The 27,511-nt window shown below is 48.7% G+C and overlaps 1 protein-coding gene across 5 annotated transcripts in view; it reads left to right on the forward strand.

Annotated features, from left to right (window-relative positions):
• Positions 1-326: 326 nt before the first annotated feature.
• Positions 327-27,511, forward strand: part of LOC119461526 (probable serine/threonine-protein kinase yakA) — a 66,544-nt gene continuing 39,359 nt past the window's right edge. For 2 of the 5 annotated variants that reach the window (XM_049673177.1, XM_037722867.2), the window contains exon 1: positions 23,723-24,335. The gene's annotated coding sequence lies outside the window, so the exon portion shown is untranslated. Of the gene's footprint in view, positions 470-11,104; positions 11,460-23,720; positions 24,336-27,511 lie in introns of those variants that run through there. The other 3 variants (XM_049673176.1, XM_049673175.1, XM_049673174.1) reach the window with 3 other exon arrangements.

Genomic DNA, 27,511 nt, shown 5'->3' on the forward strand with positions numbered 1-27,511 from the left:
TCGTGCTCCCTAAAGGTTTGCAGTAAATAGCGTCACTTCCTCTTCACAATCATTCTCTCTTTCTCTCTCTTCGACAGTGCTGAGTCACGTTCCCTAAAGGGTAGCCGAAAATAGCGCCTCTTCTTTTGCACAGTCACTGTCTCTCTCTTTGAAAATGTCCAGCTGGCGAGCGGCCCCTTGTTATAATGTCAATTAGCTCCGTCATTGTCGGTTCGCACCACCGCGTGTGCTGCGAGAGACGGCGAACAGAAAGGAATTGCGGCGGTGGGAGCGCGGCGTTGCAACTTTTGTGACACCGTCGCACGACTATTGGCGTCGCGGGTGACCTTCGCAGCGCTCACATTTTGACTGTCGTACTGTGCTGGGTGACAGTAGGTGCGCTCGGCCCAGGCTCGCGTGCGTGTGAAAGCCCTTTGCGACATGTGACGAGGAAAACAAGGAGCTTCGGTGGACATCACTTTCGACGGCGGTAAGCGAACGTTGCTCTCTCGCATGGCGGTATCGTCGGGTATTGTATAAACCTTCTTTCATCCTGTAGGGTATGACGGACGCTAGAGGCTTGTCAATGCTATGATGCCGCACAGTTACTTTTCCTATATATTTAATTTATGTGTCGCGCCTTCATTTAATCGTACGAAAGCGTGCGCCTCGCTGCTATCACCAGCCCTTACTTGTCAAAAAGGGGATCGATAAAGGTTTGGTGAACAAAATAAGGAGTTGATATACTGCATTATCTATGAAGCTCTCAGGGTTATGGCATCCCTTTGATTGCAGCGTTATGACACCTAAACGTTGCAACCTTTGTAGCCGTGCTGTGCATTTGAGGACGCTTTTAGTCGCATCATGGCCTGCGGCATCACGTACGCCATCTAGGAGGCCATGGTCACATGATAGTGATTTATATTATGAATTTCCGCTGTGGAAGTTACGTCCTAATGACCCGGTCCCAGTTTTTGTTTACTGTCAATACGAACCTCCGCACCCTCCATACATTCCTGCCTTCGTATTCCTTCACTCTTCATAGTGAAATCTTTTTGCGCACACAATCGACACGGACACAGTGAAGGGGGGACAGACGAGCGCTTACTCACAACTGTTTATTTTCGGAAAGATACAAAACATATATACCCCAGCTATCTGCACTGAGCATGTGCAACAAGAGCCGTCAGTATAAACAGAAAAGATTAAAAAGGTTTACCCAGTATTCAAAAATGTAAATTCTTTGTCAGAAATTGCAACCGATGGTTGACTTATGCATTTTTCAGCACACTTCTTGATATGGAACGCTTCTGTTATTTCACGTGTTAGTTTGTTTTTATCTGAAAACAAAATGTCAGTGTCAATAAATACCGGATCACAATGACATAGATTACAGTGGTTTGATAAGTGTGAATGATTTTCTTTACCGAGAGAACGTTCATGTTCTTTTAGACGGGTGTTTATGCGCCGACCGGTTTGTCCTATGTACATCTGGCCACAGGTCAACGGAAGCCGGTACACAACACCTATTCTGCATTTTGTGAATTTTTTATCTTCTTTAAGACCGCAGCTGCATTTGTTTACCTTATTATCAAACTTTTTTGAAATAGCTTGGCACAGTTTTTGCACCTTGTTAGGTGCACTGAAAACCACTTCAACGCCATACCGGCTGGCTACATTATTTAGCCCATGGGAAAAATAATGGACGTAAGGTAGAATCGCAAGGCGCTTTCTGTTTGTGCTAAACCTGTTCCTTGGATCGGTGGGTTGTACACCTTTTACTATTTTAATTACTTTTTCGGCCGCTCTGACTATAATGTGTTCCGGCAATCCCGCGGAAGCTAGCCTTGTTATACCTGATTGGCAAAGCTATCTTTTATTCGGTGGCAACAAGATTTTTCTAAAGCGGCCCGAAGGCAAGACACCGCAATTCCGCTTTTTACAATCTTCGAATGTCCTGATTTGTACTGTAATATGGGCTTTTTTTTATCTAGGGCTGTACATCCAGCATGTGTGGTCGGGTAGCAATCGCAGAGACAAATCTAGAAACTGTAGTTCGTTTTCTTTAGCGATCTCATGGGTAAAATTAAGGCCAAGTCCACATTCATGCAAACACCTTTAGTACATTAACCACATTGCAGCCATGTTCATTCCCATCAAATATAACCAAAAAATCATCAACAAAACGGAAAATTTTTGCCAAGCTTCCTAAAGCGCTGCGAATACTTTGGTCTACACGAGCTAGAAAAATGACGCTTAGTAGTGGGGCTACCTTGGAGCCTATACATATACCAGATTTTTGCACATACATTGCTTGATTCCAACCGACAAAAGTAGAGCTAAGATAAAAGAATAGTACTTCCATAAAGCTTTCCACGGGTACTCCACAGTCATTTCTAAATTTTACTTCATCATTATCTTCGCAAATACACAGTTTAACATTTTTTAACAACTCTGTGTGGGGAATCGAGTAAAATAAATCCTGTACGTCTACGCTGAAGGCGCTACATCCATTTGTTTTGTTTTCCCTCAAATAGCGTACAACTGCCTCAGAATTGCAGATTGCTAACGGGTCTGGGATTCTTAACGAGGAAAGCTGTTTTTGCATAAACGATGCTACCTGCTGCTGCCAAGTGCTTCTTTCAGTTACAATGGCTCTGAACGGCTCTCCAGGTTTGTGCGTCTTGCATGAGAAAAACGTTTCAAGATGCAGGCCCTTTGCTTTTTTGACTGAGGCACATAGGCTTTCTAAATTGAGGGAACGTAGTAATTCAATAGCACGCTGTTTTTCTTTAGCAGGTTTAACATCTATTCTCTTGAAATTTTTATCCATAGCTTCAAAAGCTTTTTGACCAAACATACCATCAGGTAGGGCAACAAAACATCCTTCTTTATCGGCGGTAAGAACACGTAACCCTCTAGAGGCCAAGTCTCTTGCCACTAGGTTGAGCTGGTTGGGGCTCACACGTGATGTTTTTGCCTTTGCGATAGCGTCTACACACTCAGAAACACACCTTGCTCGTTCCTCCTCAGGGACCAGTCGGGAGACGGCTCTCGATGCTGCCAGCTTCGCAGGTTGGACACAGTACCGGTTCCAGTGCGAACTTTGGCCCAAGCTGCAGAAGCTTGTTGTCCTCTTCTGGAATAAAATATTGCCCGGAGCCGTACCACTCTTCCTTCTGTAGAAGGTGCCTTCTCGACAGTGGGCAAGAGAGGTCTCACTGTGTTCCAGAGGAACTCCGTTGTCCTATCCGCTGTTTTGCACCAGTCCAGGAAAAGTCGTCTGCTGGTATCACCGCACTGTGTCTTGCACGCTACACGCAAGCAGTCTTTATGGTGTCGAACTTGCCTCCACGATTCAGACGCAACTATTCGGCATATTCTTCTGGTATGTCCTATCGACGGTTTCATGAAGCCGCATAATCTTTGGACGTCAGGGGGGCACGTAGAATGCCGAACATGCCAAGAGGCCACTCTTGCTCGGCACACACATAGTGCAATTAGTGAAGCTAAGACAGCTGGGTTAGCGGGAGGAAGGATAGAACACGGAAAAGAGCCCTGGGTACTAGAAATGAACTGCAGCAGAACTGATAGCTGGGCGAGTTGGTACGAATTCATAGTGAAATCAAAAAGATTTCACTATGAATTCGTACCAACTCGCCCAACTATCAGTTCTGCTTCCTTCACTCTCTTGTAGCTTTACATAAACCGTAGCATGCCAAGCGTAATATCAATTCGTACGCTATTGTCACGTCCAGCTGCCGCGTTGAGGACTGCAGGGAATGCATTATGGGATCGGTTACTCATTGCTCTAGTTGCGTATTGGCACACTTTTCGTCGCATCTATTGATACTAGAGGGTCAGTCAGTATGTTAAACGTAACGACGTAAGTGTGAAAAAAAAAAGACGCTTACGTTCACATTTTATATACGGCTCTGGTGTAAGAGTCTCAACTTCAGTGGCAGTCGACATCAAAACGTCATATTTCGTGAAGACGTACGTGGTACGAATTCGGAAAAACTGGTTTCGCAATGGTTTTGTCGGCATCGGACCCATTCAAAGAATGTCACCACGTTGCTCGAAGCGGAAGGGGAGGCGCCGCATTGAAGCACCCAGATCCATTCTTTCAGCAAACCAGCGCTCATTTAAAAGCGCCGAAGGTCAACCAAGGAACAAAGACGACATCGCTGTGTTCGTGCCTTTCAAGCGCGCCGAAAGCCGCTTTCCCGTCGGTTGGGCACCTCGTGGCCCAAGCGGCACATGCCAGTTCTTTGCCTCTGTGAGCGGCGGGCGGAAGAAAGGCGGGCTCGTTTGAAGGGGTGGGGGTGCAAGGTAAAGGGTGGAGGGATTAAGTGGTGACCCCCAGTCACCGTTTCCCGAGTTGGGGAAGCGCGGTTGAAAGCCGCTCGCTTTGCGAGGACACCTGCTGCGCCGACGGGTGAAGCGTTTGCTGTAGATGGTTGTAGCCCCCCCCCCCCCCCCCCCCCTGTTACACACACATACAATCGAGAACGCGTGGGAGGTCGCACCGGTGACTAGTGAACCCCCAGTGTAGCAGAGTCACGCGAACTGCATCGAGTGCGCGTAAAAGCGTGCAGTACAGTGCAAGTTATGAGTGTGTTATTGCTGTAATGCATATGATGGATAGCCGGTGGACCATTAGAGTTACAGAATGGATACCTAGAGAAGGGGAGCGCAGTCGAGGACGGCGGAAAACAAGGTGGGGTGATGAAGTTCGGAAATTTGCAGGCGCAAGTTGGAATCAGCTACTGCGAGACAGGGGTAATTGGAGATCGCAGGGAGAGGCCTTCGTCCTGCAGTGGACATAAATATGGGCTGATGATGATGATGATATGTTGTCTAAGCGCAGAAATATAGTTGTACCGGGTCACGGCTGACGCTGCTTCTGTTACAGTTCGTATCATAGATTGCCTTAGGTGAAGCGGCTAGATGCACGAGCAAACGTCTGAGAGGCGCCGAGACCTTTTAGAGCAGCGCAGCTGCGTTATAATAATAAAACAAATAATAAAAAAAGCAAGTCTTTTAATTTGTTGTCATGAATGTGCAGTTATATAGCGCGGAGTATAGCCAAACTGGCTCAATCCTGGTTGACCTCCCTGCCTTTCATTTATCCTTCCTCTCTAGACACATTTGAACGCATCACGAGAAAGTAATTTCATTCCAAGCGTATACGTCAGTGCTCAGCGTTCCCAACACCAATTTTTGAGCACGCTTAGGATGCATTCAGCGCACGCTATTTCTAAAAATCTGTGCACCGTTCTGGCGTGGCAAGGTGTTGTTGGCTGCTGGCTTGCTGCCGCTACCTTCGTTCGATGTCCTGTGGAGAAAACACCTCCTGGGGTCGGCCCAGACAGTGGGGTGTGCCCGCCGGACAACGAGGATTAACGGCGGGTGCCTGCGAAGTGCCGGAAGAGATGAGCACTTTTTTTTTTTTTTTTTGTGCTTCAGACACGATGGGCCGCCGCGCCGGGCCTTTTTCTCCCCCATGTGGCAGTGAGCGGGTTCCTTTGTGTCGCTCTTGAGAGGCGTCTCGGTTCGAGTGGGGGTGTGTCGACAACGGGCCCATGACTGGCGCGTGCCGCTCACGCACCCTCTATATATACAGGAGACCGAAAAGTGAATTAAAAAAAAAATGCTGACACCGCAATAATCGGAGATAAGCCACCGCCCTATACACAAACACATCTATTTGTGTTGAAAGGGGAAGGAGCTCTCGGGCGAAAAGATTAAGGAACACACAAAGAGAGAGGGGGGGGGGGGGGGGGGGGTTGTATTTTTTCTTTCACGACGCAGGAGAAACTGTTGTTTTTTGTGCTGCGGCTGACCTATGGCCATTGCATCACCCGCTTCCGTCGATCGAACCGTACTGTAATGCGAACACCGTGCCACATCAAAGAAAATTAGGACACCTCGTTCACCTTTATTTCTGGACATGCAGAGTACATTCTTGCAATTTTTAAAATAATATGACGCGAGCGTCGACCACACAGCGGGTTCTCCTGCGCCTCTTCCCGTCACAAGTGCCCCTCACCGCGACAAGGCCAACGACACGCCGTGCGGTCGGTTCTCGCGAGATATTATTAAAACGTTCCAAACGTGTACATTTGTGCAGTCTCACACACAAAAAAAGCAAGGACGTGCTTCCTGCGTAAGAAATGGCTAGTATAATAATACATGAGTGATTACTGAACTGTCCGCAATTGAATTGTAGCATCAGCATGTTAAAAAAAAAAAACCCTTACTATGTGCTTTGCGTTAGGTTCCCCCGTGCTTAAACCAGAATTTCGTGATATTAAACTGACTTCCGTTTTCCTAACCGATCCTCGACTCGGAGCTCTTTCTCTCTTCCACCGAGTTGAGCACAGCGCCGCCCCTCGGCTGAAGTAGGCGCTACGCCTTTCAAGAATCGCCGTTCAGTGCCGTGACCATGAAGCGCAGTGACCGCTTCTGTGGACCGGGGACGGCGCTGCCACCCTCTTCCGACACTAATATTACGTCCACCCGTTACAGGGGTTCATTGGCCACAAAATGTCATCATCATCATCATCGTTGTAAAGTTCTTGTATATCCTCCCAGAAGACCATATACAGTATATTCGCACTTGGACTTTAATCAGTAACTCTACTTCCTTGAGTTGAGGTGGAGGGCTGAATAAGATGAACGTCCTAGAATACGGCGGTAGAAAAAGGGAAATACAGGGCTTTGCGGCGTTCTTGCCATTCTCCCCCTGTAGGAATGCGAATGATGCAATTATGGTGCAGTAATTGACAGTCGCCGAGCAGTGATATAAGAGTAATTCATCTTCGTACGTCGCGCATGGGGTTATCGTGGCGCCGTCAGTAGAATACAAGTGGAGTGTAGAGGTGACACGGAAGAGATACGCCACCGAGACCGGCCGATGGTGTGGTCTGGGTGACAGTCAAGGGCGAAACTTGTGTTTTGTTTTCTTATTTATTGGTATTGGGAGCTTCCCTGCGCAACAATGTCACCCTTTTCCTCTCTGAGACCGTTTGAAAAAAATATAATAATCGTTGTAATTGATTACTTGGGCGTGTAGATATTTAGGAAATCTGTTCGCGGGTGAAAATACGGCTGCGACTCTAATGCTGAGGACAGTATAAGCCTGACCGACTGGCTGCCGGTTCTCGTGGCCGTGAAACTCGTTATTCCTTTTGTTAGCGTTATTCTGTTTGCATGCTACTTTATGCATCATATGCCAAACCTTGATGTTCGTATTGTAGCGTGCAATATCTATCTATCTATCTATCTATCTATCTATCTATCTATCTATCTATCTATCTATCTATCTATCTATCTATCTATCTATCTATCTATCTATCTATCTATCTATCTATCTATCTATCTATCTATGTTTCTTTAATTCTACTTTCTTGCTAAAATTACGTAAATACTTGCATTATTCCGTGTGTTTTCTTTCTGTTTATCTCGTGTAAACCTTCAGAAATTCAACGCGCCTATGTCATTGATGTACATTTTACTGTCAGTGAAGTAACCCGCAAATGAATTCCACGTGCATGCTCGCACTGCTGATTTGCGTACCACATTGATGACGTCTGCGCTTGCGCATAAAAAAGCCATAACTTGTTGCAAGGATCGTGTTACACATATCTTGTCGGCAACTCAATCATGGTTTCATCGAGTTCGGTAATGGTCACGATTTCTCAATTAAACCCATATCAAACAAAGGTATCGCCCATTTAGCGTTCACGAGCCGCCTACACAAAACCGCCAACTATCCGGTGTTGTGTAGGTGCGTGTACACACGAAAATGAAGCTATACATACGAAGTTACCCCCGCATGGCTCAGTTACGAGCACGTTTCATAGGTTCGATTCCCTACCATGGCAGCCACATTCATATTACGAGTTGAATGGCTCGAAAACGTTCGTGTACCAAGCATTGGGTGCGCGTTCAAAAAACCTAGCCAAATAAATGTTCTCACTGATACTTTGCTGGAAATGTTACTGCAAGCTGTCGGGTGTGTATCGTGTAGACACGAGAACTGCGCAAATGTGCAATATACTTCGTCATTGAATAACGTCGTTCATTCATGGTGAGCTTGCAATTGGTGGGCTTCTTTGCGGAAGTGAGCACATATATAGGCAGTATACCTTATATACCGCTCCTTTTTTTTTAATTTCTATCAGTATTTAGGTGATTGAAAGGACCCAAGAAAGTTTAATTTGGCTTCACTTGCTTCGTAAATTGACGTTAAGTTCAGCAGGTAATCTTGAAACGAATAGACGATTGCCCGCGTGAAACAAATCTGTAACACATGCGGTACGTGTAATGTTGTGGTGATAGGAGAGGGAAAAGGTGTCCTTTGAGAAGGAAAAGCGCTCAAGAAGGTCTAAGTAATGGAGATAAATGGCGTTGACAAGCATCTGAAGATTGCACAATGCGCGCTCTAACACGTGAATCGAGAAAATCAGTTGTACAGTCAACATTTTCGCTCAAAATAAAACGCAGTGACAATAGGATCGGTGAAGTGGTGGAACTTGAGGAAACATGACAGAGCAGTATAATAACGAGTGGTGTGGTGTGTTGTGATCCGATTTTGTGGCTCGTGGTTCGGACTGTGGCGTGAGGAGATGAGGTCGGGAGGTTGAAGAAAACGAGTGGGTTTATTCTATACATTTACTCAACTGGCTCCATGGATGTGTGGGAGAACGCTACATGTCAGAGCACATTACATGTCAGCACACGCACTGCACCAAAGATGTCCGTGTTTAGAACAGTGGTTTTCTCTAGGTAACTGTATAGACTATAGAGCATCTGCTGACGGCGTCTCTCGGACAGTCATAATGGTCGAATTGTTCGCAAAATACCACCCATGATGTCGCACCGTTCCGCCGGACTCCGCCTCCTATGGTTTGCGACCGCGCTCCCCCGCATACGACGCAACCACGAGGCAATTGGGAATCTGAAGTCTACGCTGTTCCCACGGAAGTCGTCGACGTTGGCCCCTTGCATCAACTAGTGAAGGTTGGGTTAAGTGCAACGCGGTAACTGTCTCTCAATAGAGGACACCTCAATTAGTGGGCTCTCCGTGGCGGTCAGCTTACAGCGAGTTGAGAAGCCCAGCCTTGACAGTTGCTACCGCTTCCACAAAGCGGCGGTCGCGGTCACCTCGAAGGAGCTTTGTTGACCCGCGAACAGTCGGCGCCGTGCTTCGTCATATATCGCGCTGGTCAAGTGGTCGTTTGGTGGTAAGCATCCAAGGAATGCCCATTGCCGTTTTGAGACATAAACAGGGGACAGTATATAAGAGCTTCCCACCTTTCGAAGCACGAGTTTCATTTCGTAAAGAGAAAGTAGCGGAAGGGAAGGAGCTTTGTTAACGGGCACCAAATTGAGTATATACGTATATGGAGCTTGTGGCTTCGTCTCCTACCGGCGGCACGTTATCTTTTGGTCCACTTTCATTTCCCTTTTATTTATTAGTTTCTACATTTCAATTTTAGCCACAGCTAATTTCCCCAATGCATTCCCTGGCTGCGTTGTCTGTCCACTGCAGGACGAAGGCCTCTCCCTGCGATGGCCAATTACCCCTGCCTTGCGCTAGCCGATTCCAACTTGCGCCTGCATGCAGATTTCCTAACCTCATCACCCCACCTAGATTTCTGCCGTCGTCGACTGCGCTTCCCTTCTCTTGGTATTCATTCTGTAACTTTAATGGTTCAATGTGTATATATATAGAAAACATATGACAACAATGAATGATCAATTATCAAAGAGGGATTGAACTACGTATAGTCTTCTACTATCACCTATTCTCAGATAAAATATCACTATACACGACCAGTGATATTCAGCCTATTTGGATTGGGTTTCTACTGAGGTCAGTGAAGCCTTTATCGCTGCTGCTGGTCCTGTATAGTGATATTTTATCTGAGAAAGAGTGATAGTAGAAGACTATACGTAGCTCAATCCCTTTTTGATAATTAATCATTCATTGTTGTCATATGTTTTCTGGGTCAACTGAACACATTCAAGCTGTTTATGTCAAATATATTTGTTTTCATGGTCATCATGGCAGCCCCCTTAATTGAAAAGTCACACGAATAACGGAATGTTATAGACTGCTTTCATCTGTGCTGCAAGTGTTGTAGTTTGAGCCGGTGCATGCACATATCCTGCACATTTGGGCGAGACACGTCAGGCTCAGGCTGCCGCTAAAAAGGCAATGGATTCTCTTACCAACTTGCTCGCGTTATGCGGTGTCCTGAAGATGAAACTGACTTGCATTTGTTGATGTTTTCAGTTTACACGATGGTGGCTTCCTTTGTGCCATAACACTATAGCACGGACATTTCGATGCCTTAAATGGAAGGGTGAATGCTGCTCAGTGGCTGTTCCACGTTGCGTCATGTCTCCGCTATAGCAAGTTACAGCTTCCAGATGGGAGCACACGCGTAACTGTTCTGAATTATGTCGCCTATAAGAATATAGTGAAGCACGCTGCAACTTATATTGGAGAGGCGAGTTATTTCACATTCAACCAGCGTCAGCTGGATTGCTGCCAGTGCATTCGTACGAGGAAACAAGACCCTACACCCGATCGCGTTGCATTTTTGTCGAGGCGTTGAGCGAGTCCAGGGCGAATTCGACTCCGGTCCTGGCAACCGCGACCGGCGGCGGACTGCGCGGTTGCGCGCGCCGTGTTGCCGCGGCGGTGGGACGGGCGAGCCCGACTCGTCCCAGAGCCCTCCTCCCTTGACGACTCCGTCTTGTTGACGTCCCTTGGCGGCGCCGTCCGAGTCGCACTGGAACACAAGCGAGCTGCAGCGCGCGAAAGCTGATCCAGCCGCGACGGCAACTTGTTTTCTTCCCATCTCTCTCGCTCGCTCGCTCGCTCCTTTTTTTTTTTTTTTTTTTTTAGATTTTTTTCTTCCTGTCTCTCCCCGTCGCGTCGCCCCTGCCTGCATCCGTGGGCGGCGTATTGCATCAGGTCCCACGTTGGAGGGCCAGGCCTCGCGGCACTATGGGAGGTGTCGGCCCGGGAAGGGACCTCCCCCGAACGGAGCAGAAAGGGGCCTGCCTTTCTAAACCGCCCGCTCCCGGTTTGCCGAGCCGTGAGTGCTGCGTACGCGTAATGCACCCCCGTAGGTTGCGGTCGCTCGACGCCAGGGGGCGGCCGTTTCGAGAGGAGCCCGTTTCTCATCGGGAAGAGTTTTCCATGTCGTTTTAGAACGCGGTGTCGACTGTCCCTCGCCGACGGCGACCGTGACTTGTGAGGAACTTGAGGTTGACAGCGGCAGCGCGAACTTTCGACCGGGGCTGCCCTTGCTGTGGCGCGAATGTTGGAGGCGGTCTCCAGGCCCAGACGAGAAGCAGCGTCGTCCGCTGCACGATCGAAAGAAAAGGGACACTCCGTTACGTGTCTCTTCTGCGGTCCTTCCGTGCAAGACATCAGCGTCAGAAATCGGCGAGACGCGGTAAGTCACCCGTTGTGCACCAGGACTTGGGGGACGTACAGAAAAGCCGCGGAAAGAAAGGTACACGCATACAGTTTCTTGCAATTGTTTGCTGGTCGACTTCATCCATGCTAATATCAGGAATAAACCAACGCAGAAAAGGTGTCGGTATTGGTGTGATCGGTTTCCTCTGAATAAATGTCACTTCTTCTTAGCACATGCTTTTGTCCTGCCAACTTCTCAGCTTCTTATGTTTGCTGCGCTGGTTTAGTCCCTTTTGTGAGAATTTGTCAGCTTAATTTATCTTCATTCGTGTTAGGTGACGCAGTAGGCGTTAAGTGCGCACCCTGACGGCCAATCGTGTTCCGCGTTGCAACGACGCGAGGCTGACTTTATACGCACCAATGGTTCTTCTTGTTTTGTTTTGTTTTAGTATCGCAGACGCATGCGATGAAGTTGCAACTGCAGAAACGTCGGCGTCCATTTTCATCCCTTACTCGCAAACGCCGATATTATAGCCTCCGTTACAGCTGAGCAGTGGTCTTGTACGTCCACTAGGCATTGCTTTAGATGCGGAGCACCGTGCACCGGCTGTATATAGTATATCTGACTATCGTATTGCGATTTAGGGATTCTGATTCTTACAGAAAATTCGCGGAGATCGTGCTCAACATATTCAGCAACTACCGACCACACATAATGTTGCAAGTTTGACTTAGCTTCCCTCAACTCGTTGCATGGTGCACGACTGTCCCGTGCTCCGTGGGGCGTCAGGGTAATGCATTTTTTTCCTTCTTTATCGCGTTTAAGGAGGGCGAGAGAAGAGATAGGAGCTGTTTTGAGTCATGAACAGAAAGCGGACATGCAGGACCGGCGTCGGATGCACTTTTTCGTTGTCTGAACTGTGTTCGGGGAGGCGTTTTATATATATCCATCGCTGACGGCTACGACGAATTACCAGCCAGGTTAATCACATTGGCGAGACCTCTCTGCGTACTTTCAAGTGGCAGCGTATATCAAACTTTGTTCACTATAGGTGGCGTAGGTAAACGCTCGTCATCTTAGCATATCATCATCATCATGAGCCTATATTTATGTCCACTGCAGGACGAAGACCTCTCCCTTCGATCTCCAGTTATCCCTGTCTTGCGCTAGCTGATTCCAACTTGCGCCTGCAAATGACCTAACTTCATCACCCCACCTAGTTTTCTGACGTCCTTGATTGCGCTTCCCTTTTTTTGGTACCCATTCTGTAATTCTAATGGCACACCGTTTATCCACCCTGCGCATTACATGTCCTGCCCATAGCATATAGCCTAGCGTGGCCTGCTCTCAGCATATAGGTATGCAGAATAAGATGCTCACTCATGCTGACTCGGCAATATTCTTGTAGTTTATATGCACTCACTCACGCTCATGTGTATACTCGCACTCATCGGCACTCACTCTCGTGCCTATACTCGCGCCCACGCTATATACTCGTCAAAAATCACTCGCTTGCATACCCGCTTCCGTTCACACTTGCCGGCACCTATACTGAAGCTCGCGTTCGCTCACAATAACCAGCATTTAATCACGGCCGTACTCACGACCCATCACACTCGCCGACATTCGCTTACTGTCGCCGAGCTGCATCGATGCTCACACTAACCGGTATAGTCAGTAAGCTTCCTGGTTCTTTTTTTCTTTCCGCCGCACGGCCGGCGCCGTGGTTGCGCGATATACTCAAAACTCACCTGCACTCATTCCCGTACATAGCATCGTACCCCTTCGTCACTCATTCGCACTCTGTGCCACGTTTGTGAGGTCAATGTGGACCAAGTGTGAGTAAGTGTGCACATGATTTAGTATGCAGGTCTGTATATATGTCTTAGTCGTTCATAAGGCGGACCTATATATCCTAGGCGTTTTTCGTTTCCCAGGCAAAGTTGTAGTGAAAAGTCTTCGGCCTATATAGAAGGCAGTCATCGTTGCCATCTCGGCGAATAGGCGCAAGTCCATGGGTTCCACCGCGATGATTGTATATATATATATATATATACGAGAAACACCGGGGCCAGTATTCCCAAAAATTTTACGTTTGAAGTGCGCTTTGTCCTTGGTCGGCGGCCGCTTTCGCTACCGTTCACCATTTCCACTGGTTCACATTTCTTCTTACGAACAATGTAGCTTAAGAGCTTTTTGTGAGTACGAACGCAGAACGTTCCGCAAGAGCCCGCCATATGTAGTTTTCAAGGGAGTGTCAAATTTATTATAACCTGCAAGGTAGTGACGTATTGCTGTTTTGTTGACAATGCAGCTATACTGACGGTTATACGCACAATGCAGCTATAGAGCCAGGGTAATCCAGGCTACTGCTACCGCAACTATACATGCGCGACCTCTCCCTTTCGGAGTTTCGGCTCATGCATGGGCGCCGGCTTCTGGGGCTGCTATATACGAAAACGATTTCTCACTTTTGTGCGCATTGACGTCAAGTTAACGTGGTCCTGAAACACGGAATTATTTTCGTCTCACCACTATCGTGGGTATATATGAATCGACCATACAGCGCAGGGTATCGGTTGTTATATAGAGTTAGACGATAACCATGTCAACAGCCCATGATGGCGGCTGTCCAATTAACTTCGTAAAACACGATCACCTTGGCTTGACATAGCAACAACAGCTGCTCGTGCGAATTTGTGTGCAATGCATCGGGGGATACGATGCTTCGCATTTCCTCCCTTCTTCCCGCAGAGACACGTGATAGTTGCCTGCGCAAAGCGCCAGTCGTGAGGCGAGCCGCGGCTTCGTTTGTGTACGAGTATATAATGGATTGGCCGCGGGTGTATAGGACCGGGCCGCGGGAGTCTTATCGGTGATGCGGTCAGCTTTTTCTCTACACGAGCGGCAGTTCGCTTGCGTCGAGAAATCGCCCCCCCCCCCCCCCCTCCCCAGATAACGTAATGGGCCATGCCTGTCGGGCACCAAATTCATCTTCGATTCGCGACAGGCGGTTGTCAACGCGTTGCCCGCGGACACTTGAGACTACCGCCGCCCGATCGCTTCCTTTCTCGCAGTACCCGAATGAGAGAGAGGGGGAGGGGGTATACAGCGCGAACTTGATGTTGGACTTAACTCCGTGGCTGGAATGGATTTCATTACTTGGCTGCAGTAGATGTTATACTGCCGCAAGGGGCCGGTGGCATAAAACGGCATCTGCGGTTTCGCCTTCTAAAACGGCGCTGCGATGAGGAAGGAGGAAATAACGTTTATTGCTCCCTGCGCAACTGACGCTCCACGTCGAGGCTTGTCGGTGGGGCGGGGGCGTCCACTCCTTTGCGTGCTGCGCCAAGAAGCAAGCGACCACTATACGCGAGTTTTAGGGAGCGGAGGGCTTCGTATTGTTTAAAGTCGATCGCCTCACATTCCATGATGCGAACTGAAAGCAAGTACAATATGGACTCCGAGAAAGAGAGAGAGAGTGGCAAGGTAAGGAAATGAAACAGACGCACATTACTGGATGTGCAGAAAGAAGCAAAGAGAGAGAGAGAGAGAGAGAGAGTACTAGTTTCGCGCATGCACAGTTGAAAAAGTTGGTGAACGGTCGCAGAAACCTGTCGATTTTAAGTGGTACACTGCAGCAACGCATTTGTTGCTTTCTGCGCCTGCTACGCGCACGCGATGGTTCAGGGATTTTCGCTTTTGAAAACGGCCTCGAGTCCCACTGATTTAATGCTGTCCGGTGAGGGCGGTGCTGTACGTCTTAAAAAGCAACAGGGGGTATTCAATAGTTTATTCGGTCTCGCAGGAGCCGCACATATATGTGTGTCACGCATTCCAATGCGAAACGAGTAAGCTTTTGTAAGTGCCACCCCCATCCAGAGGCTGCGTAAACAATAGTGAAAATTGGAGCGGGGACCTTGTGCCGGCAGTGGCAGCTTTAAACAAGGATCCAGCTTATGTATACGGCACTTTGAGGAACATAGGATACGACGAAGGTGCGTGACAGAACATACTCAGCAAACAAAGTTTCCTGGCATAATGTGGCCTCTTTCTTGCTCATTGTTGTGATATGAAACGTTGGCCACCAAAGCCTCATTCACCAGTACGTCGGAAAAAAAAATCTCAACCCTAAAAAATGACATCTGCATCTTAACCATCATGATAACTAGAACATTGGAGCATTTCACCGTTAGTTAGAAGACTTGCAGGGGCCTTGAAGCGATGCTATAGCTTCAAGATTTATGACACCAATTATGATGCCTGGCCACTGCTAGCATTCTGGACTAGGAAGAATTATCCCTTTGTGTAGAATGCCCTATTTTAAAAATAGGGATAGTCGTCCCTGGGCCACCTCATGTATGGCTTACCGGGCCTTATATAGAGGGAGCTGTATAAAGACCGCGGTTCTTTGCATGTAGGGATCGTCTATTCGCCCCAAGTTCTTTCAGTGGCGCCCTCTCGCGTGTGACGTCAATGGGGGGACTCCGCTGCCGGGCCGCGCGCTCGCTCACTACGTGAAGGCAACTTGAAGCTGTCGACCGTCCTGCTCTGCTCGAGTTTTTGAAAAGTTAGTCTGTGGGTTTTTCGACCAGTATGTACGGAATGTTCCAGGACACCATTCCCTGCGAAATCGAGCCTAGTAGTCGTCATCACGTTGAGTGTGGATTGCTCCTGGCGTCGTCTGCTAGTCATCAGTGTGTATACGTGCGTGTACGGCGGTGGCTTCTCTCCATTGCTGTTCCGTTTTCATGGCGCACTCATAATGATTTTCTGACAAAGAACTGCGGGATTTGGCCTTCAGCTAAGGTGCCTGCGCTGTAATAGTGTGTCTGTTCAATGCGTGCTGCGTGTTCGGTCACCCACTTCGTTTGCCACAGACATTCCGATTTTGCTGCTGCCCAACGCGTTAAGCATATCACGGAAGAAGTTTGATGCAAGTCTCAAGAAACTAAGTGGTCACTGCGGTACGTTAATGCATGCACTGCTGTATAGAGGCATTGCAGCAAAATGTGGTCTGGAACGCCTGATACAAGGGCGGACAAAATTAGTCAACAAAACAAGATTACGTGGTCTTGTGCCGCTGTACTGACGTTCGCATAATTTTCAATTGAAACGGATTACTTCCACCGTGACGCACCTCGCTCCTGCATGTTAGTCGGCTTAACAATAACCCTTTGCTTCCTTGCTCCTACCGTGGGAGCGTGCACATTCCCCGGGCTAGATACGTCCAGCGATGATAATTAATGCTATCGCGTAACAATTAAAGACGTCATCTTTTTCTTACATCAATCACCATTTCCAATATATTGTGCTCTGTAAACGGGTCGTACCTGTATTCAAAACTGAAACAAGAAAATTGATAAGTGTGGGTTTGCTGGGAATTATGCCGAATAAGTTGCTGGAGCGCTAAACGCACAAAGAAAAAGAAGCAGGGGGGGGGGGGGGGGGGGCAGTCGTGTTAAGGCGAAACGTTTCCAAGATTGTATGCGCTTTTTTAACATAATATTTTTATTATTACGCAGATAGCACTCGCACGCACGCGTGCATGTGCGCACCATGTACGGAATAAGCGGTCGCCGAGACAGACTCATCGTCTTGAGTTCAGCTTGTGCGACGCCCTCGCTTCGTTTTGCGACAACGACACGCATGACCGTGGTCCGGGAACCTTTGCTTCCGAAAACTGTCGTAATTGAGTGCAGCCGGCCTGATGCTGTCCGGAAGAGTGGCGCCAAACGTCGTAACTGGAACAATTAAAGGCGCGGGATGTTTTCAGCAGTCTCCTCTGCATCGCAGAAGTATAGCAAGAGTATGGCGAAAGAGCAGCAATATATAGGAAAGGAAGCGCGGCGACGCCTCTGGACAGTGACAGGGTGCGGAGTTTGTGTGTAAACAAGAGGGGGCGGCTTTGCTAAATTTAGGATCGGCTTTCCCTTTATCTCTCTCCGCGTGTAAACTGGAGAGGGCGGGGGATCGAAAATGCTTCTTGTGCGCGGGGACATCCCCCATTTTCCATCCGTTGCCAATGCCGTCAACTATAAGCGGTGTGCGCGTGTGTGTGTGTGTGTGTGTGTTATCTTAAACGGTTGGCGCTTTTCCTTCGAGGACAGATACCTCCGTATCTGCCCTCCCGGCATCCTGCCCCGTAGAGCCGCGCGATTCGCGCCGCCTCTGGTTGGCGGTGAGGCGAGGTGCGCGTTGCCCGCGCTTGGCGGTCGAGCGGCGCGCATTGAACGCCACGTGTCGGTGACACGAGGATGCGTTCGATGACCTCTGCTGTATTGAGGTTGGTGCAGTGAAGTTCTACTTTAGCTAATATCAGTTGTTCAGATAAGTGGACTCGTTATGCGTAATGCAGCAGGGTGTCCCAAATTGAAGAATTGAAATTTCGAAAAGGCAGGCAACCAATTCGCATATTGTGCGCTGGTTACCAGTTGCACTATATATATATATATATATATATATATATATATATATATATATATATATATATGTGTGTGTGTGTATGCGTATCTCCGAGAATGCCTTCTTTTTTCTCAACTTAACTTCGCCGGAGGTCATATATTAGTTATATTTGTCCCATGTGTGTGTGTTTTCAGTTTTAATTGATCTTCTTGCTAATTCTTGTAGTCGAAAATTTGTAAGCAGCGGCGCTGGAATAGCCGTCTGTGTAGCCGAATTCTCATTCAGTCGGCTTTGATAACAACGATATGATTCGTGAGCAGGGGAGAAAATAATTCCGATAAAGAGGTTCTATAGATGAGCTCGAAAGATCATGTTGCACGCACGCGATTGGTCACGTCTTTCGCAAGAAAGGGAACGGATTGCTGCGTAGTTCTACACGCCGATATACATTAAATCAAGAAAAAGAGAACAAACAATAAATGTTGGCGCCGAACCTTATGATATTCATAAAATGATCCTTGTTTTGGTCCTCCGAGCGATGTTTGTGCACGTGTACGCAAGCACTAAACACTAAGCAATAAGTTTATTACTCAAAAATAAGGGTGCTCGAATAGTTCGTTAGGAGACCGAATAGAATAGTGCTATATAGACGAAAGTCGAATAATAGTTTTCGAATAATCAACAGCTGTTTTCACCATTATTGTTAAACAATGTTCACATCCTAGAATTAATGACGTTAGTAAGTGTCTGTCATAACGTTGCACGCGCTATAAAGGCTTGCTTATTAAAGGCCCAAATGGAGCATTGTGAACAAATAGGTAGCTTGCTCGCAAAACCAGTACTTTTCGGAGAGCGCGAATGACGATTCTCAAATATTCGAAACCTATTCACAAAATTATTCGCATTCACGGATAGTGACTATTCGATTCGAAGACCGAATCAAATAGGACGATATCTGATTCGCTGTTCGATAGCTTCGAATATTCGGACACCGCTACTCGAAACTATGAGAGATATGCTTTGTGTCCGTCCGTCGTTTCCGTTACTGCGCGTCTTCGTAAAGGCCTTCTCCTCGCCCTCTGTTTCACTCTCACCACGAGGAGAAGGAAAACAAAACTTAGTCCGTCATCGCCGCTAACAGTGCCGGTATTTTGTAGCGATGCCTTTTCCGATACTAATGCCTTTTCGTGCTTTTTGCACTTGGTGAGTGGTCAGAGCGACGGTCCGCTCACGTTACCAACGGGATCAGCCGGCCGTGAGCGGTGAATGATAAGACTAGCATAGAATAAAGCATAACGCATCGCTACAAATTACCGACCCAGGATTCGAACACCTGTCATTGTAGCGATGTACGCTTGGGGGCCTGGCCCGGCAACCACTGCGCCTTCGCGCAACATTGGCGTTTAGCGCAATTCGCTCGCGGTTTTGCGCGCCATGCAGACTTGCGCGCATGCAGACGTGCGTGCGTGTGTTTCGGAGGCCGCAACGGGAAATAGAGCAGCGGACGAGGAAGCCTTAGTGCGCGTCGCAATGAAGCAGTCGTTTTCGAAAACACAGTGTTGTCCGCCGGTGAGAACTTACTACTGTCTCAGTAAATGCGATCACTGCTGGAGGAATCACTGAAGACTACTGTTCCACTCTTGTTTTCTTTCTTTCTGTTTTTTTTTTCCAGAACATTTGCACAACGAAGGGCACTCGCCCCCTGCGTAATCCAGCATAAGTCTAATGATGCGTCAAAAAGGACAGAAAGAAAAGGACTCTTGTTCAGTAGATTTTACTCGTCAACTGGGTCTACATGCGCTTCAGCGGGTATTGTTTAACGTCAGTTTAGAATAGGGGTAAGTTACAGAGACATTGCGGTGACTCGCTGTTGCCGCGCGTATTGCCGCGTGGAAAACCCGGCGGCATGTGATTCTGCGGCCGGCAGCGTTGGTGGTTCTTTTCGTTCCTCCCTGTACATTTCCCGTTCCGCCGGCATCCGGCGAGCGCCGGAGAAGCAGGAATAGACGAGCCGCTCATAAGGCATCCGGCGGAATGCATGCGCCACGTGACCTCCCGCGCAGTTGTGCGGCTAGCTGTTCTGCGTCGCTCCTCTGTCCGTTGCCAAGGGCTTCGAGGCTGTCGACGGTTCTGCACTGCCACGTCTTGGGTCCCAACTTCTCCACCGCCGCGCGGCCCGCCGCTATGGCGCACTGACTATATGGCCGCCGAGGACGAGGTCGCGAGTTCGTTCGCTCGTTCGCTCGACGCGGAAGGCCGATAGGGGCGGGACGCGAAAAGCGCCTGTGTTAGGTGCGCGGTATGAGGAACCTCGGGTGGTCAAAATACGGCACCTCTTCAATACGCCGTTTCTTATGTTCAAATGAGGTTGTGTAGAGGATCTGTGCCAACCTATAGGTTTACTTCTTTCGTATGCACTCCATGCGCTAGTTCAGGGACTGCTCCACTTTGCTATTCGTTTCACCATTTCGGCGGGGCGGCATCTGAACGTCGCCATTCAGTCGACACAGCGCAGGCTTCGTGCAGGACCAGTTGATAGCATTCTCCGCGCTCGTCGGACAGATAGTACACAGCCCGTGCAGGTGCAGATGAGGCTCGTTCTGAACGAGCAGGAAGTGGTATTGAACTGACGTGGACTAGAGTTCACAAAGTGCACGACGATTTAAAGGGTAGTTGCGTTTCTTCCAACATGCTTCCGAAATTTGGCGAGGACTTTCTGTTGAGCAATGTCACTTGCATTAGTGTAAACGCATGACTTGGAAACGAATCGAACCAGGAGCGGTGCTGTGCACAGGCCGAATGCTCCAAATCTGGAACGAGCGCTGTTTGCAGCTGCTTTTAAATTTCTTGCGAGCAAACAAATTGACAAATCACCGCGCTGAATGAGAAAACAGCATATTCTGTTTAAACCGCTCAACTAAAGCATGCTATTTAAGCGATATGTCGCTTCGCGGCATGCATAACATAGGTGATGATCAACTTCAGACCTTCCGAGGAAGTCATCGTTCCTCCTACCGATGCCTGCGAGTACATTAACAATATATTCCTGCTACTTCGGGCATTAGTAACACTAACAAGACCAAATGAAGCTTACGCGTATATGACTAATTTATTAAAGCGCCTTCCTAAACGGAGTAGACTCCGCGATTTGAAACGCCAGCAACATATTTAAAATATGTAAAATGATAGCAATGATCTACTCGCCGGGAATAAAGAAATCGTCCCAAGCGAAGAGTTTTGAACAAACCAGCATGATATCAGTCACCTTTTTCCAATGCGTAAGATTATTATCCAAATCGGTCTCCGATTCGCGTCGCTGCTTCTTTCGGGAAACGATGAAATCACGCACGCATTGCTGTCTTTTCACCGCGATTACATGCATAAGGGTACACAAAAAAAAGTCTTTCGACATCGGTCATTTTTCCTTGGGCTTGTGCGCTGCAGCATCACGACAAATAATTGGCCGATATAGAGTAGTCGAATTCCCTCGTCTATAGTGATCTAGGGAAAACGATTGCTTAAAGAGCGGATCTTTGGTGCCATGTAGCGTGCCCAGACATGTAGTCGGATAAGACATCTAAAGTGCTCTGACATGGAGTGCACACCATATCCATGGAGGGTTGCGAGTTGTAAGTCTATAAAATAAACCAATTCGGTTTCTTCAAACCTCCCGACCTCATCTCCTCACCAACAAGCCACTCTTGGTGACAGAGACGGACGACGGCATGAGTCCACTTTGCATTGTGCAGGCCAGCTACCATGTTTTATGCGCTCCGGCAGCGCAGGCAAGCGACCCTCTGTGTGTCCGAACCATGAACCCCAGAACCGGATCACGACATCCGCAGAGGTGTGCGTCTTTCCTTCTCATTTTGCCCCTTAGCAGCATTGTGTTTGGTCAGTGCCCGGAAGGTGGTCACATGCATCCTGATCACCGGTTGCTAGTGGCTCGAAGAATGGACACTCTTTTGGTCCATGAACTGTGCGTTACCATGCGACCTTATTTACAAACACGCAAACTGTCGAGCAGAAAATGCTGCCTGTGCTATACTCCCAAGTAGTTACCGCTCCTCCACCTTCCTTCCTCGTCTGTGGTCAGTGAATCAGCAAGTTCTAAACCAGGACCTCCGCGATCATGAGCGTGGTGCGCACGCCGACCGATCTCGGAGGCTATGGTCTTACCCAATACCCACGCACCCGCGTCGGAAAGCCCAGCTCTTTAGTGCACGCGGTCGCGCTGTGATGAGTTCGGTGGTTTCAGCTGTTCGCTGCGCGGTAGCCGGGAATTCGTTTCTGGGACTGCGTCAGCACTGCTGGTCCTGCAAGATTTGCGCTTGAGATCTGCCAACGAGGTCGCTTTAGGGAGCCTCGAAAACTGTGCCGCGCGAGCTGGGGGAGAAAAACGTGAGCTGCAAAAGCTACTGCTGCTGCTTCTGCTTTCGACGGCGACGCAGCCGATAAGAGGCTCGACCCCCCTTGCCCTCCCTTGCCCTCCCTTCGGAAAGGGGCTGCGGCCCTGGGAGTAAGCAAATTTGACACTCTTTGAGAAACATAAGTCACCGGACTGACGCCGCAGAGCGCTACGCTGAGAGCGGAGTGTACGGGGAGAGAGGCGGAAAACGGCGTGCGTGCGTCGGGCCGTGGACTCGAAACTGCGCTCACTTGACCCCTGGCGCAGAGCTCGAGCGATTTATACGTGCACTCAAATGACGGCGAGGCAGGAACGAAGCAAACATTGCGAGCGTTGACTATAAATTAACCCGCCAGCTATTGCTGTTCGATCCAGCGACTCATCGCTGCCACCCATCGCTTCCGGCTTCGATACACAGGAGAAGCTTTCTTTCGAAGTTCGCAGCCGTTCAAATATGCAGCACTGGCGTTAAGAAACCTGACTGGAAATCCAATGAATGTTTCGCGTTGTTGTGGATGGAGTCTGCTCACGCATTTTCATCCACATCTCACCACCGCACGTGGCTGACAGAAAAGACCTTCGTAGACATCTCGTGCTCTATATACTCCCATCTCTGTGATATATTTCGCAGTGCCCGCGGTAGCGTTCAAACGCGGGCAATTAAAATAAATTGTGGTTTCGCCACGCTGCCTACTTAGCATGTGGTACAGTGCTGACGGCTTGGTCTGCGAAGGGAGATGCGTTACACGTCACAATTCATGGATTTAACGTCCCAAGATAGCATCTTGGCTATGGAAAATATAATGGCGGACGCTGAAACAATACAACGCCATGCACATCGAAATCACGCTGAATGGGCTACTCTTCTATTCCCCTTTTGTGCCGAAATTGAACCGCTGACTTTCATGACCACCAGTATAGAAGACCATAGCAATTAACGTATATAGGCATCGACCGCGGGGGAACGACGAGTCGCACCAATTCGCTGCTCGCTTCAAACATTTTTAAGACTAGTCACTACCGTCATACTTAACCCGAATACTCCATGAATGCTTTCTTTCTTCTTCGGCGGACACTGGTGGTTTCTTGTTGGGAGCTGCCTTGAATGTGTTAGCTGAATGCGTCTTCCTCCAAGACATTCGCTGTTCGCTCCTTATGCAGCACGTGTTTAAGTTTAACCGCTATGGGTGGTGCGTCTTCGTTGTTCGGGTTAAGTCTTACGGCTGCTGTACATTAATTCGCCGTCTGCGCAAGTGCAGCTCCGTTCCGCAGCAAATAATTCACGTTTTTTTTTTTTTTTTTTGGCATCGCACGTCCACCACAAAGCTGCTTCAATCATGCTCGCCATACTAGAGCGTCCAAAGAAGCAGAAAAAAAAGAAGCTTAGGTAATTTTCGTCTCTAGAGCGTTACATATACGTGACGTTATAGCGCAAAGCTTCTTAGTTTGTGAGAAAAAAAAGGTACAAAGAAAGAAATTGAAACGTAGCGTGCGTCTTGCGACACAAGCGAGCTTCGCAACGGCTCGCCCTTCTCCATCGAAGGCACGGGCTGTCACCGAAGCCGCCCGACGCTACTGCTGACTCAAGATCGGGCCCCGAAACACCGCGACGCGGCCAATCACAGCCGTCGCTTCTCTTTACACGTGCGGATCCGCCAGTGGCGGCAAAGGCTAGCCGGACGCTGGCACGCGGTTCAGTGTCTCGCCGACGATGCACAAGAGACAGAGGACCCGCTGAAAAAAAAAAAAAGAAAAAAAAAAAACCGCGCGCTGCGCATGCCCGCGCCTTCAGTGCATCGTGCACTCACACACACACACACGGGCGCGCGCGCACACGCCACCACCGCCCCGCGCTTTGCCTCCAGCAGTTCCTCCCAGTGGCCGTGGTTGCTAGCTTGTTAAAAACGCTTCCTCGCCGGCTCGGAGACGTCCGTTACACGTCCGCCAGCTTCGCTCTTTCGCGGCTGCTGCTCTTGCAACGTCGAGCCGTGGTGGCACTCCCGGAACCCGACGCACACATCCGTCGCTCCTGCTGCACTGTGCCGGCTCCGGAACAGCTCTCGTGGGGGCCCAGCGCTGCCCGACGCCTTATATGCAAGGTAACCCGGCTTTTGATTAGGGTCGGCTATCTTGTCTCTTCCCTTGGGGTTATCAACAGCAGTTCCGCCCGCCCACTGACTTTGCCGGCCGCGTGCGAACCCTTTGGCGACGCGGGGCCGATATAAGGGGCTCTACGGGTTGGGCCTCTGAACGGCTGCGCCCCTATCAACCTCGGCGAGCGTGCGGTCCCCCTCCCGGCGTCGGTATCGGGGCGGACGGCCCGATAAAGAATGCGTGCCGCCGAGTTACGTGGTGACCCGTATTTTTAGCGTCCGATTTTTTTATCGCTTCTCCCGTGGATGTCGATGGCGCACACCCCTTGGGCGGGCGCTCGGGAATGGTCTTTGCTTGCTTTATCGTAGTTTGTTGGCGTGCTGCTTGCTGCATTAGGCCAGCTTGCATACGGTCTCTGTGCGCTGGAAAAATGGAATCGTCTTCGGTTTTCTGTTGTCGACGCGTATCATACTTGATTGCGACTTCTTGAGGCTTCTCTAGCGGAAACATTTTCGTGCGTTGGTCCTCCAGAGCTCGGCCCCTTTATGCTGGAGATATTTCGGTGCAAAGGTGGCGATTCATCTTCGCATTGCGTGCTTTATCTTGCGACGCGTCTCTGCTCCTCGCAAATATTTTGCCTAAGTCGCAAGTACCTAGATGTCGCATAAATTCTGATCTATTGTTAACGAGAACTTGTACCGTTAACATTTCTGGACATTGCTTTACTAGCGCCCAGGTTAAGGCATGTTCGTTGCAGCATTTGGGATTGAGTTGTTGATTGGTTAGATCGATTCTGTTGTACTTAGTACTCAGGCTAAGCATGGAATAAACATGCCTGCTCACTCTCCAGACTTGAAGGGACTCATGAGTTGAATAAACTGGCTGAATTTCAAGCACAACGTCTAAATCAAATACATTCAACATTTTGCGTTGGGCAGTCCTTTGGCGTAAACTGCAGTTGAAAACGAAAATGTAGAGCATGGCGAGGGTGGCAGAATGCCTTTGAGTAGGAGGATACGTCGACCTGCCTAAGTTTCTAGGCTCTATTTTGCATGGGGGCTGTGATTGTGGCAAATGAAAGCTCAGTAGATGTGTTTGTTTGTTTGCTTGTTTTACATGTATGTCTTCGATATCTTTGATATGAAATATTACTAAGGGTAAAGGTGTAGCCAGCGTCACACACGATGCCAACCACTACTGCGCACGCATTTAATAAAAAAAAAAGAAAGCTGTAACTGCATCTGTGACCCGCCTCCGCGATAAACTTCAAACAGGAATCTAGCACGCGCACTGCGGTGCTGAGGTTAGGTTGTCGGGCGGATTTCGACTGGGAATTTCGCTAAGCACGAAACACATTGTTTAGACAATGATGCAAACAGTGACGAATCGCCGCAATTGTAGTACTTTGACAGCAGTTAATAGCTCGAAACTATACGTTTGTTGAGTCCGTCGTTTTAGCTACTTCCTCGTCGCCTTTTAGCTACTTCCTACTCAGCAGCCATGTAGCACATGACATGTTACGAAGAAAACCAAATGTAAGTTCGCGCACCGTTCGTTTCCGTGTCGTACATGGTGCAAGAAGAATATCAACAGCATGCCCCTGTTATTGCCCTTTTGGTCACAGTCGTGATATAATGTGCAGTTGGGAGCGAGACGCGCCGACGGTTCAGTAAGCTATCGTGCAACACTCGTTTTGTGCGCCACGTAGAATCCGAGACTGGTGGCGCCTGCACGCGCACATATTTCGGAGGCCACTGCAAGCATTGTAGGAGCGAACGAACGCGGCTTTCATGCGCCTCACAAAAAAAAAAAAAAAAAATCTTCTTGAGCACATGGCCGTGTGCGCTGTGCGAGCTTGCTGCGGTCGCATTAAATGAGCACGGATAAACGTCCTGCTTTTAAAGTTTTATTATTGCGATAGCAATTATATGGACACTCAAAAGCAGATTTCTGCCGTCGGCGTCGCCGTCGCCGTCGCCGTGAGGTTCCGTATGACGTCAATGGAGATGAAATCGTTGCCGCGCGCCGCCGAACGCTGTATGTGCGAGTGAAAGGGCGCGAGGGACGCGCGCTTTCACGGGGAGTGAACGCACGGCGGAGAACAAACGCGCGTTCTGCGCCGTGCTCGCTTAAGGCCTGCTGAAGTAGGCGTCTCTTTTCTCCTTTACAATCACCATATATGTAGAGCAAACGCGCCTTCTTCAGACGCGCGAGAGGCCGTGGGGGAGGGGGAGGGAAGGGAGGCGACGTTTAGCTGCGGCACCAAGTGCCTATTTATATCAGAGGCTCCGGCAACAGTCACCAACGCCGCACGCATTTTGAGCTAACGCGGGCAAAACGCCGATGGCGTCGACAACAGTTCTGCGTGTTGTTGCTACCAAAGCCGCTCACCTTACTTCGTATTATGACATTGCTGTGTTGCTATCGCATTCATTGCTTCGCCCTTAGGGCAAAACTGTGACATTTTTTTTGTTCGGTGTACGTTTTTTCTTTGTCATGAGCACAGAGAAATTGCTGAAGTCTGCTGACATTTTTTTTTTCTTTTTTGCCGTGTGACGTAGATTAAAAACAACTACGTCACGCCATCGAAAAAAAAAAGCCCTTCCAGTGTGAATGCGCCCACAAAGTTTTTTCTTCTTCGTTGTGCTTTAGAATCGTTACTTACTAATAGTGGCCGACTTGTTTTTTTTTTTTTTTTTTTTTCCTTTAGTGTTCCTTCAGTGCAAGTCCGATGGGGGCACATCACAAAAGTGCTTCTATGATTACATTTAGGTAGACTTTAGGAAACATACAGGTTGCATAAGTTAATGCGGAACCGTATATTTAGACCTCCCTCGTAGTCGAATTGTATGTAGCTTTGAGGCACACGTGAACATCAGTTTATTTGACATTGGACGGCACATCTGCAGCCTTTACGTGTTTATCCGGAAGTGAAAATTCGGGTGTTTCGTACTCGAAACGGTCCTGCGTCTCCCAGTTCAAATGCCCGGAACAAGAGAATCGCGACGCAATGCTTATAGTGTCGTGTTCTAATTGAAAATCATGCTGATATGAAAAAAGTGCCGCTGCTGAACAAACAATATGCGAAATTCTGTAAGCAGGCTTTCCGACGCGTCAAAGTTGTCCCAACCTGTTTGGCAGAGCTTCCGATAGCACTGTGATGCAACTGTTGAATCGGAGA

The sequence above is a fragment of the Dermacentor silvarum genome, chromosome 8, assembly GCF_013339745.2.
Source record: "Dermacentor silvarum isolate Dsil-2018 chromosome 8, BIME_Dsil_1.4, whole genome shotgun sequence".
Lineage (NCBI taxonomy): Eukaryota > Metazoa > Arthropoda > Arachnida > Ixodida > Ixodidae > Dermacentor > Dermacentor silvarum.